This window comes from Xenopus tropicalis, chromosome 6 (assembly GCF_000004195.4).
Source record: "Xenopus tropicalis strain Nigerian chromosome 6, UCB_Xtro_10.0, whole genome shotgun sequence".
Taxonomy (NCBI): domain Eukaryota; kingdom Metazoa; phylum Chordata; class Amphibia; order Anura; family Pipidae; genus Xenopus; species Xenopus tropicalis.
In genome coordinates this window covers 83197748-83207603 of record NC_030682.2, presented here as the reverse complement: position 1 = coordinate 83207603, position 9856 = coordinate 83197748, and the positions used below count along the sequence as shown (strand labels likewise).

Below are 9856 nucleotides of genomic sequence, written 5' to 3'. Positions count from 1 at the left end.
CAAACCTTCAGAATCACAACTAATTGTGAAGCAGTTCTTCAAATCGGCAGAAAAGGAGCAGGCGTCACAAGGGACCAAGATAGAGCCGCATCCCGCCAAAGGCTCTGCGATGCAATCAGACAATGGGTCAGTGAGTTCAGATTTATCTACTCTCACATACCTTAAGTCACTCCCGACCAAATCTGATATGCTAGACATGATGACACAAATCCAAAGCACAGTAAAGGAAGAAGTTGTGGGCATTAAGGCAGAAATCGCTTAATTACTCGAGTCACAGATATTGAAAGCAGAGGCGACTCAACAGATAATGTAATAGAAGCACTGACACAAGCAAATGTCTACCATGTTAAAACTATAAATACCCTGCAACGCAGATTAGACAACATAGATAACAGAGGGAGAAGGAACAACCTCCGCATTAGAGTCCTACCCGAACTGCCAGATGGAAGTAGCCTGCACGATACTATAATAGAACTTTTTCAACAAATATTAAACCTACCCTCCACCCACACGATAGAAGTAGAAAGAGTGCACAGAGCCCTCAAACCTAAAAGCCTTCCCACAAATAACCCCAGGGATGTTATATGCTGTTTGGCACGCTTCAAAGTAAAAGAGGAGATATTGGCCAAAGCGAGGAAACAACAGACAATTAGATTTGCGGAAGCAGACATTATTATTTTACAAGACCTCTCATGGCATACACTATAGCAAAGACGAATGGTCAAACCCATCCTACAGCTACTTAAAGAGAAAAAGCTTATGTTTCGCTGGACATTCCCTTTTGGAATACAAATTACCAAAGATGCAAACAACACACTTTAACTAATCCAGATGACATCCCGACATTCTGTAAAGTCTGTGGTATAGAGGAACCCAACGTGGAGGAATGGAGAAGATATTATCAATCACTGCAAATCCCAGATCTTCCAAAGAAGGACTAATGGTCACTGGTTGCCACACCTAAAAACAAAAGGAAAAAACTCAGACAAACTTCTGAAAAAACAATGCTACTAATACCTGAATTTTAAAACATAAACGGGAAACTAAGCAATATACCCACTGATAAGTATGAAAATATACGGTTACTGGTAAATGTTGTATAACTTTAACTTGATAATGCTACAGTTCAGAGTTGTACCACTTATGAGTTTCTATCAATCCGTACTGCTCCCCCCCACCCAGGAGTACCGACAGGTTTATCCTGACGAAAATTGGTTCCACTTTGGTCCCAATCTATATAATCCCATATGTCTGAATAACGGTACAAACAATAACTTGCTATACAAGTGCTTTTTGACTGTTTTCATGTATATAGTTCAAGCCCTACAGGAACTGGTCTATCTCTTTGATCGATCTAAAGGTAATCTACTAAGTATGCACAGTAACTGCCTTAATTCACTAGCTAATATGAAACTATACTTACCTTTACCATGCCAAATGTAATTAATGATCAGTCTCTTAATGCCAATGGGTTAAACCTGCCAGAGAAAAGAAATAAAATCATTAGAGAAATCTCTAGAAATAAAGGGTATATAGCTATGCTTCAAGAAACGCATTTTAAAGGTTCTGATTTCTTTCTTCAGAAATTCGGTGAATTCAGTAATGACCCCGTTAATAAGGTCAGAGGAGTAGCAATAGGTCTGCATAAATCAATAGACTTCCAACTATTGGAAGAAATAAAAGATACAGAAGGAAGATATGTGATCGTTAAAGGTTTATTATGCCATACCAAGTGTACGATAGGATGTCTGTACCTACCAAATACTTACCGATATCTTACTAAACTTCTAAACAAAATAGAGACTTTTGCAGAAGGAGTGCTGTTTTTGGGAGGAGGCCTAAATCTGTCTCTAAACCCGACCATAGATAACTCTAAGGGCCATACTTATGTACCCTACTCAGCACTTAAAAAGGTTAAAAAAAAAAACACCATTGTCAATTAGTAGACACCTGGAGATACCTACACAATTCAGAGAAAGTCTGCCCAGCGACCACCCAAAGTGGGGGGTGGTGGGCCATGGCTGCCGGCCAGTGGGCAGGGAGCGTTCCTGGTTACTAGGCAACCCCCTGAACCTATCACCATCCCTTCTCTAGTACCTCGTGCCAGAAGAAAGTGATTCCTGTCAGGGAAAATGCAGCAGAACGGAGCCCCGAGGGTCTTGCTGGCCTACCCGAACTATCTATGGCTCAGGGTTGGGGTGACAGCGGGGGTAACACTGCAGACAACAACATTCAACACATGCTTTGCATGATTTTGGATAGGTTGCACACAGACCAGGGCAGTGGCACGTCTTCTGACCTTAGCTGGGAACCCCAGGCTTCTACCTTAAGTTCTGCTCTGTCCACACATACTAACATAGTCTATCCGGGGACGCGGAACCTCTATCAGTTATGCGAGGTCGCACTTTTGGGGATCCATTTAGATCAAGCGACAAAAGAAAAAATCTGGGCAGGTCAGTTCATTGATTTCTTTGCTATTTTACCACCTGAAAGGATTCGCTAGATAAACCATTCCGCAAAGACTACACTACCTAAAACCTTTGGGAATTGGCTGCAAGCCTTCACTATATACGCTAGCGTGTTGTGTGAAAAGTTCCTTGAACACGGGGCCCCGCTGTTCTGCTACCTTGACCTTATTTGGTCAGCATGTAAGATTTATAGCAGCAACTGCTGGTTGTGATATGATAAGCAGTTTACGCATAGGATGGCAGCGAGGTCACACATGCATTGGGATTGTCAAGACATGAACTTATGGCGTCTGAGCCATTTCCCGTGCACCCATTTCCCCATAGCACGCAGGTGCCATTTGATGCTTCAGGAGCAGCAGCTGCCGCTGCCAATAAAAGAGGCCTATGTTGGCTATACAATGAAAGCCAGCTACCGGTAAAGGCGAGGACGCCAGTGAGCATACTAAGGATGGAGCGGTGGCTAAAACACTACCCCAATTAGAGAGAGGCCCTGATCCTTAGGGAGAGTTTCCTTAGAGGATTCTGGATCCCCTTCACCCCTTCAGACCTACCTTCCAGTGCTGACAACTTGAGGTCCGTGCAGGATAGCGAGCACATTGTTTGGGAAAAACTCAGGAGGTTCAACTCAGCTGCATGGCTGGCCCCTTCCCAGATCCTCCCTTTCATAACCTCAGGGTCTCCCCGTTGGGTCTGGTTCCCAAGAGGGAACCAGGCAAGTTCCGCATGATCCATCACCTGTCATTGACAGGGATGAATCCAGGGTCCAGTAAACCTCATTTGACAAGGCCCTGGAGTTGGTCAGGGAGGCTGGAAAGGGGGCAATCATGGCAAAGTCTGATACTGAGCCGGCCTTCCGCTTGCTACCGTTGCATCCTGACTGCTCTCACTGGTTAGGATGTTTGGTGGCTATTACTTCTTCGACATCTGTTTACCAATGGGATGCTCCATATCCTGTTATTATTTTGAGTTATTTAGCACCTTCCTGGAATGGATGGTTGCACAAGAAAAAGGCCTGCAGGCACAAAGGGGCAGATTTACTAAAATTTAATTTGAAAATTTGAAAAAACTTGTTTCCATAGTCTTACAATTACTTAAAAGTCTGAACTGAAAAAGACAGTGTGGGAAAAGTCGCAAAAATCAGAAACATCTAAAGTTTTGAAGCAAAAGAAGGATCCTCCAGGGAAGTGACATCTGCCATTGACTTCTACATAATCTCAACAGGTTTTAGAGGGTGTATTTTAGCATTTGGATTTGTTGTGGTTTTGTCGCAAATCATGTGTGTTTTCCGCAACAAAATCTTATTTTGGGTTTAAAAAATACCAAACTGAAATAATAATTTACATTTTGTGAGTTTGTGAGGTTTTCACACAGATTTATACATCTGAAACAATGCCTGTAAAGAAGCATGTATTCATTTCATTTGGAGTGTCTGCATAATGTTGCATTATAATTTCAAAAATGCTCTACAATGAATAAGACAATCATCAATAGTAACCACACTGACCATTTCTTTTTTGCAAATCATACCTGTTATACTTGTCAAGAATGAAGCAGAAATAGCCAAGTTTATTATTTCATGTAGATCGTACAATAGAATTTGGATGTATTATTATTAAAGGTCATGAAAGAAGTTTTCTTTACCCAAATGGTTTCTAAAGTATTGAAGGTTAGAATTATTTTCCTGTCTAAAAAGTTCAAGAACATCACAGAAGGATCAAAGAATACTCTGGTCTCATTAATTAATCAAATCATGTCAAGCCAGATCTTGTTAATCCATCCTTGGAGAAAATACAAATGATGTTTCAATTCTCCATGCAAGAATAGACAGAATAGATAGTGATAATGCCATGCCAGCATAGTTCGAACTATTTAGCCGTGGTGGCAGAAGAAATTATGGCACTGAAATTGAATTAAGGTTTTTTTCTTCTTTCTCACAACTTTTGAAGTTGTAAACACTCTTGACAGAATTAAGAAGGAATTAACAAGGACATGTAGAGGTCCACCTATAAACATGCTCTTAAACGTTAAAGTAAATAGAAATATCAACATTTATTATAGCCAATATCAGTGTAAGCCTTAGAGCCTTAAATAACAACAAGGATTACACATACCTGAATAAACACATCCATGTTCCTTAATAGAAGATGTTGATTATGTAATACACAAGTCTGTCTAGTGTTATAAACTAAATTCCATGACTGTATGATATCTCTAAATAATGCTGGCAAATGGTACGTAATGGAGCCCTTGCATTAATGTAAGGTTACTTTTTGTTATTTTTCCTATATATATATATGTATCAAACAGACATTCAAGCACAATGTATATCTTTCCTCTTGTTGGTTTGTTTTCTCTAGCATCTATTATGACAACTTACAAGATAGTTAAAGTGGAAAAATCCAGAAATTAGTTTGTTATTAAGCATTTTAATAAAAAGTTTATTTTTTTTGCATTTTTGGCAGATGTTGGCTAAATGTGCCTGCACCCGAGCATATTCAATGCAGGGGGGATTTTTAAGCGTAGCATATTCTCGGCAAGCGTCTTTTGACTTTAGCCTTAAGGGGTTGTTTACCGCTGAGTTAAATTTTAGTGTGATATAGAGAGTAATATTCCAAGAATTTGCAATTGGTCTTAATGTTTTATTATTTGTAGTTTTTTTCATTATTTCAATAATTGTTCGACAACTCTCCAGGTTGGAGTTATAACAGCTATCTAGTTGCTAGGGTCCAAATTACCTTAGCAACCACGGAGAGACTGATATATGATTAGGAAAGGGACTGAATAGAAAAAAAAGTTATAAATAGTAAAAATAACGCTGTAGCCTTACAGAGCAATAGTTTTTGAGTATTGGGGTCAGTGACCCCCATTTGAAAAATTAAAAAACTGTAAGTTAAAAATAAAGAAGACCAATTGAAAAGTTGCTTAGAATTGTTCATTCTATGAAATATTGAACGTTAAATTAAATGTGAAACACCCCTTTAACTTAGATTGAAGAACTGCTAGTTTGAAGCAGTCGGGTGTGGAATATGTGTGTGTATTGAAACAAGTTGAAAAGATTTACTAATTTTGTACAGTACATTTCTATAGTCCTTTAAAAATTAGTGGCCCACAGGTGAAAAGATAATCCTAAAATACTCATAAATATGTGGAGCTAATAAGTACTGTGAATTTAAAGTTCAGACTCATTGGGGTTCGTTTGTAAAATTCATCCAGTGAATATATATATTGGACTGCACCCAGGCTATGATATTCTTCTTAAACCTAAATTTTTTAACTGTGTTATATATATAGGATAGGAGGTAGCAAGCACTTACAAATAAGTATCAGTTACTTGGTCAGAGTGCACCCCCTCCAACGGCCCCCTGCGGCCACCCAACCCCCTGACCCGAGCACATATACAATATAATTACTTTCGGATGTGCCGGGGGAGGGAGAACAGAAACCGGCGGGAGCTCCGGGGATCGGGCCAGCACAGTCTGGTCCTGAAATTATATTCCTTTTGACAATTCTGACTCAATTTGCTGTGATAGTGGACTTCTCTGCTTGGCCTGAGTGAAGCTTGTTGTGAGCAACTCACCAAACCCTTGGGATCCACAAAAGTTCTTTATTTAGGGTGGATGGACAAATGTTGGAAATTATGAGGAGTATCTTTTTCCAACCTCTGGAGCAGCTCACACTCAATTACTGTTTTGGAGACTTTAACCGTTTGGGGATTATTACATTGTGTTAGTCTGCCAGATAGTGCTATGCTAGTAAGTTATTCAGTCCCCTGATATTGCATTTATATATTTGCACAGTTGTAAAGATGCCTGTTACTCTTTTAAAAAGATTTTCATTTTTCTTTATTGTATTTTATTTTCTATATGGACCCCTTGTTATGTCTTACTTGCCTGAAGTAAATCGTAGAAGTGGAAAAGTGTATAATAAATTAATACATGTAAAAACTGCTAAAACATACAGGTACATATTCTATGACATACTCTTTCTTTCACCTGTACCTGTTTTTTATTCTATATTTCAGCATAAGACAAAAGTTTAGAAACTGATTATACTCCTTTCAGGAAATCCACATTGTAAATCCCCAGTATTATTTCTAAGTATATATTATACTGTATGTTCTTTGCTATTTTCTAAAATGCATTGAAAATGTAAATTAATAAATAAATCCAAATCTTTCATTTGTTTGTGAAGGGCAGAAAGCTGTGGGAATAAACCATTACAGCTGGAAATGTCCTGCTGTTACACAACACTTCCATTTCAGTCCACTTATGAATGAAACATTTTAAGAGTCCTGACTAGTGAACCATTTAAAATGATAACATAATATAACAAAAGTGCATAACATTATATTTGATAAATGAAATACAACCCTCTGCATTAAATGCATTATTAAAATTGGATATGATGTTGCATTTCATTTAAATATCTAGTGTTACAACATTTTAAAATATATTTGAAAATCATTTATATGTAAATATGTGAATTAAAAAGCATTAAAGACTAAATGGAAATATGTATCTAATATATATATATATACTGTATATATAATATATATATATGGTCTCCCCACAGACCTTTTTCAAGGTTACAAACAAATGTAAATATTACCCACAAGTGACACCGGCACAATAACATTTGGTGCAACATAAGCTATAAAAACATAAGTAAACCCCCAACAATACATATGAATATAAAGTGGATAAAATGGTAGGAAAGTTCCATAGATTCCAGTATCCTGAAGTTAGTTTGTGAAAAGAAAAATTCCTACATACTTATCTTGATTTTGGTTTCTCCTTTCCTTTCCCTGTTAGTACTCAGTGGCCATGCCTTGTAACACATACACCTTTCTGATGATGATCTTGTTTCATCTTAAAATGGTAGCAATAGAAGCTACCTTCATTTCATCCAGCCTGCTGGAAGAATAAATAACCTGCAGCAGTGGTAATGCACATGGGAACTTCCATGCATGATCCATCAACAGATGTATCAGTTTAGCAAACCATGGCCTTCTCGCCCACACTGGAGCAATGCAAATCACTTCTGCCTCATCTTCCACAATTTTCAACAGCACCTTCAGAATCAGAGGTAAAGGTGGAAAGATATAACTTTTAAGGAAGAGTCCACTGCCACTACCCCTTTTTTTCTACCCCTTACAATAAATCCCAGACATTTGGTGTTTCTTAGGCTATAATATCTATGCTGGGAGTACCCTAAAGAACCAACTCCCTGAAACACCTTGAATGCAGCTCCCATCTATATCTTTCCAGAGTCACAGAGTGCACCTGCTCAGGAACTCAACTTGAGTGTTTTTCATATGCTGGAATATAGGCCACAGTAAGATCCACCAATATCGCCTCTGCCTACTTGAAAAGAAGTTCCACTTCTGCTACCAGAGCTGCACTGTGTTTCCCCCTTGCCTTCTTAAATATGCCACTGCTGTGGTGTTGTATAACTGCACCTAATCTTACCCAATGTTTCCTCTAATCTCTTCTTGCCCATATGCAAAAAAAAGCTTTTGTGCATACTTTATTAAAACTGTGCCATCGGCATAACCAGGGTTTTGGAAAAGACCCTGGGTGCTGCAGTGAGACCAAACAGTAGGCACTGGAACTGGAAGTTATGACCCCCCCACTGCACACAGGAGATACCTTTGATCCACCCAAGACACAGGAACATGTTAAGTATACCCTGAGTGCATATGCAGTTGCCTGGGGAAATTGCTTCCTTTACAGCCTCAGTGACTCATCTGAAAACAGCCTTCCCACAAAGCCTTGTTAATGGGTTTGAAATCCAAACAAAACCAGCATCAAGGCCCTGAGGATTTCTGGTCCAAGAAGAACACTAAATACACTCCCTTTTTTACCTCCCACTGAGGCCCTGGAATGATCACTGCCTGCTTGATGGAGTCTATGTGAGATGGCCTTTCCATAATTCAGAACTTTCTGGATAATTGTAATTGCAACTGCACTAAGCAGTAAATGAGCTCTTTTTATATCTTTTATAAAAGGGAATGGGGGGGGGAATCATTCATGAATGCATTAAAATTTAAAAATGTATAAATAGGTGTATATTCTTTCATTCAGGAGGATCTTCTCTAAAAACAAATGTACCTTACTTCTTAATTCTAGGAGTATAAAGATCTGTGCTTTCAGGTGCAACCCAAGGGGCAAGCTACAAAACAAAAAAAAGTGAGTGTTGCACCCTTTTTTTGTTTTGTTCACTGTGACCTTAAGTTAGTTAATTAGGCTTTGAATCTTAAATTACAGTATCCCACTAATTTGCTTTCATTCTAATTTGTGGTTCTTTTCTCAAAACTAATTACTGAGTGGTTGCTATTGGGGTAATCACACTTGTCCAGTTTAGCATGTGCTGCATGTTAATTAATCAGCCCCTGTTTTCGGCATGTGAAGAACCTAAATTCAAAATCATTTATAAGAATGTTGCTCTTCTTTTTTCTTTGTGCACAATCTCATTTAACAGCAGCACAAGAATCCTTTCAGCCCTGTAATATATGAAATTAAAAAAGTTTTGGCAGAATCTAACCCTAACATGAATAATGGCTTTTCATTCTGGCACGGAATCTTCAGCTGTATGCTATTAAAATAAAAGGTGGCCAACAAGCATAAGCACATTTTATGAAACTGTAATATTAATGTGGTCAGTGGATCCAGAAAGAGATATGTCCAGTTCTTAAAAGCTATTAGCTAGAAGACGTTCTATACCTTAACTCAAAGAACAAACTCTTCCTGGCAGATATATGCATTTCAGAAGGAGAAACATAAGCATATGAGAATATAATCTGTCCATCTATCTACTTGACTGTCTCTCTGTAAAGGCTTGTAAAAGAGATTTCTATTTTTAAGCAATTACATTGGTGGGTTGCTTTCAGTATTATGCAGAATGTCCAGAATGCCTCAATATATATGGTACAAACAATAAAAATTACACTCCTTATTAGAGGCAAAACTGTTGGGTTTAATTAATGTTTAAACATTTTTTTTGGCAGGCTTAACATAATTACGGAAAGATCCCTTACCTGTACATCTATATAAATAGATTTCATGAACTCAGATGATCATTCTTTCATACAAATTCACTTTGTTTCAGTTTAAGGAATAATTTTACCCAGTTTACTTAGTAAAGTATGTAGTATAGTACTTCTGAAGTTAATAAGATATTTATAAATTCTAGTGTCGAATATAAAGGTGTAATTCATTGAACCTCTTTAGTTGTGTTGATGCCAAATTACTAAACAAACAATTCTTCACATACAATGACATTTTAACTTTTACTTTGCTCCCTAACCTAGCAAAACTTAAAATTGAATGAGTATGTGCCTATTTTTTATTTAAATTTATGCATCTGAAAAAAACTCTTGATGAAATGAA

General features: G+C 37.9%; 1 long non-coding RNA gene across 2 annotated transcripts in view; it reads right to left on the bottom strand.

The window, feature by feature from the left end:
* Window positions 1-221: 221 nt before the first annotated feature.
* LOC116411550 overlaps window positions 222-9856 on the bottom strand; it is a 95781-nt gene continuing 86146 nt past the window's right edge. For both annotated transcript variants that reach the window (XR_004223192.1, XR_004223191.1), the window contains 2 exons: window positions 1424-1478; window positions 222-960 (listed from right to left, as the gene is read on the bottom strand). This is a non-coding gene — a long non-coding RNA (uncharacterized LOC116411550). The remainder of the gene's footprint in view (window positions 961-1423; window positions 1479-9856) is intronic.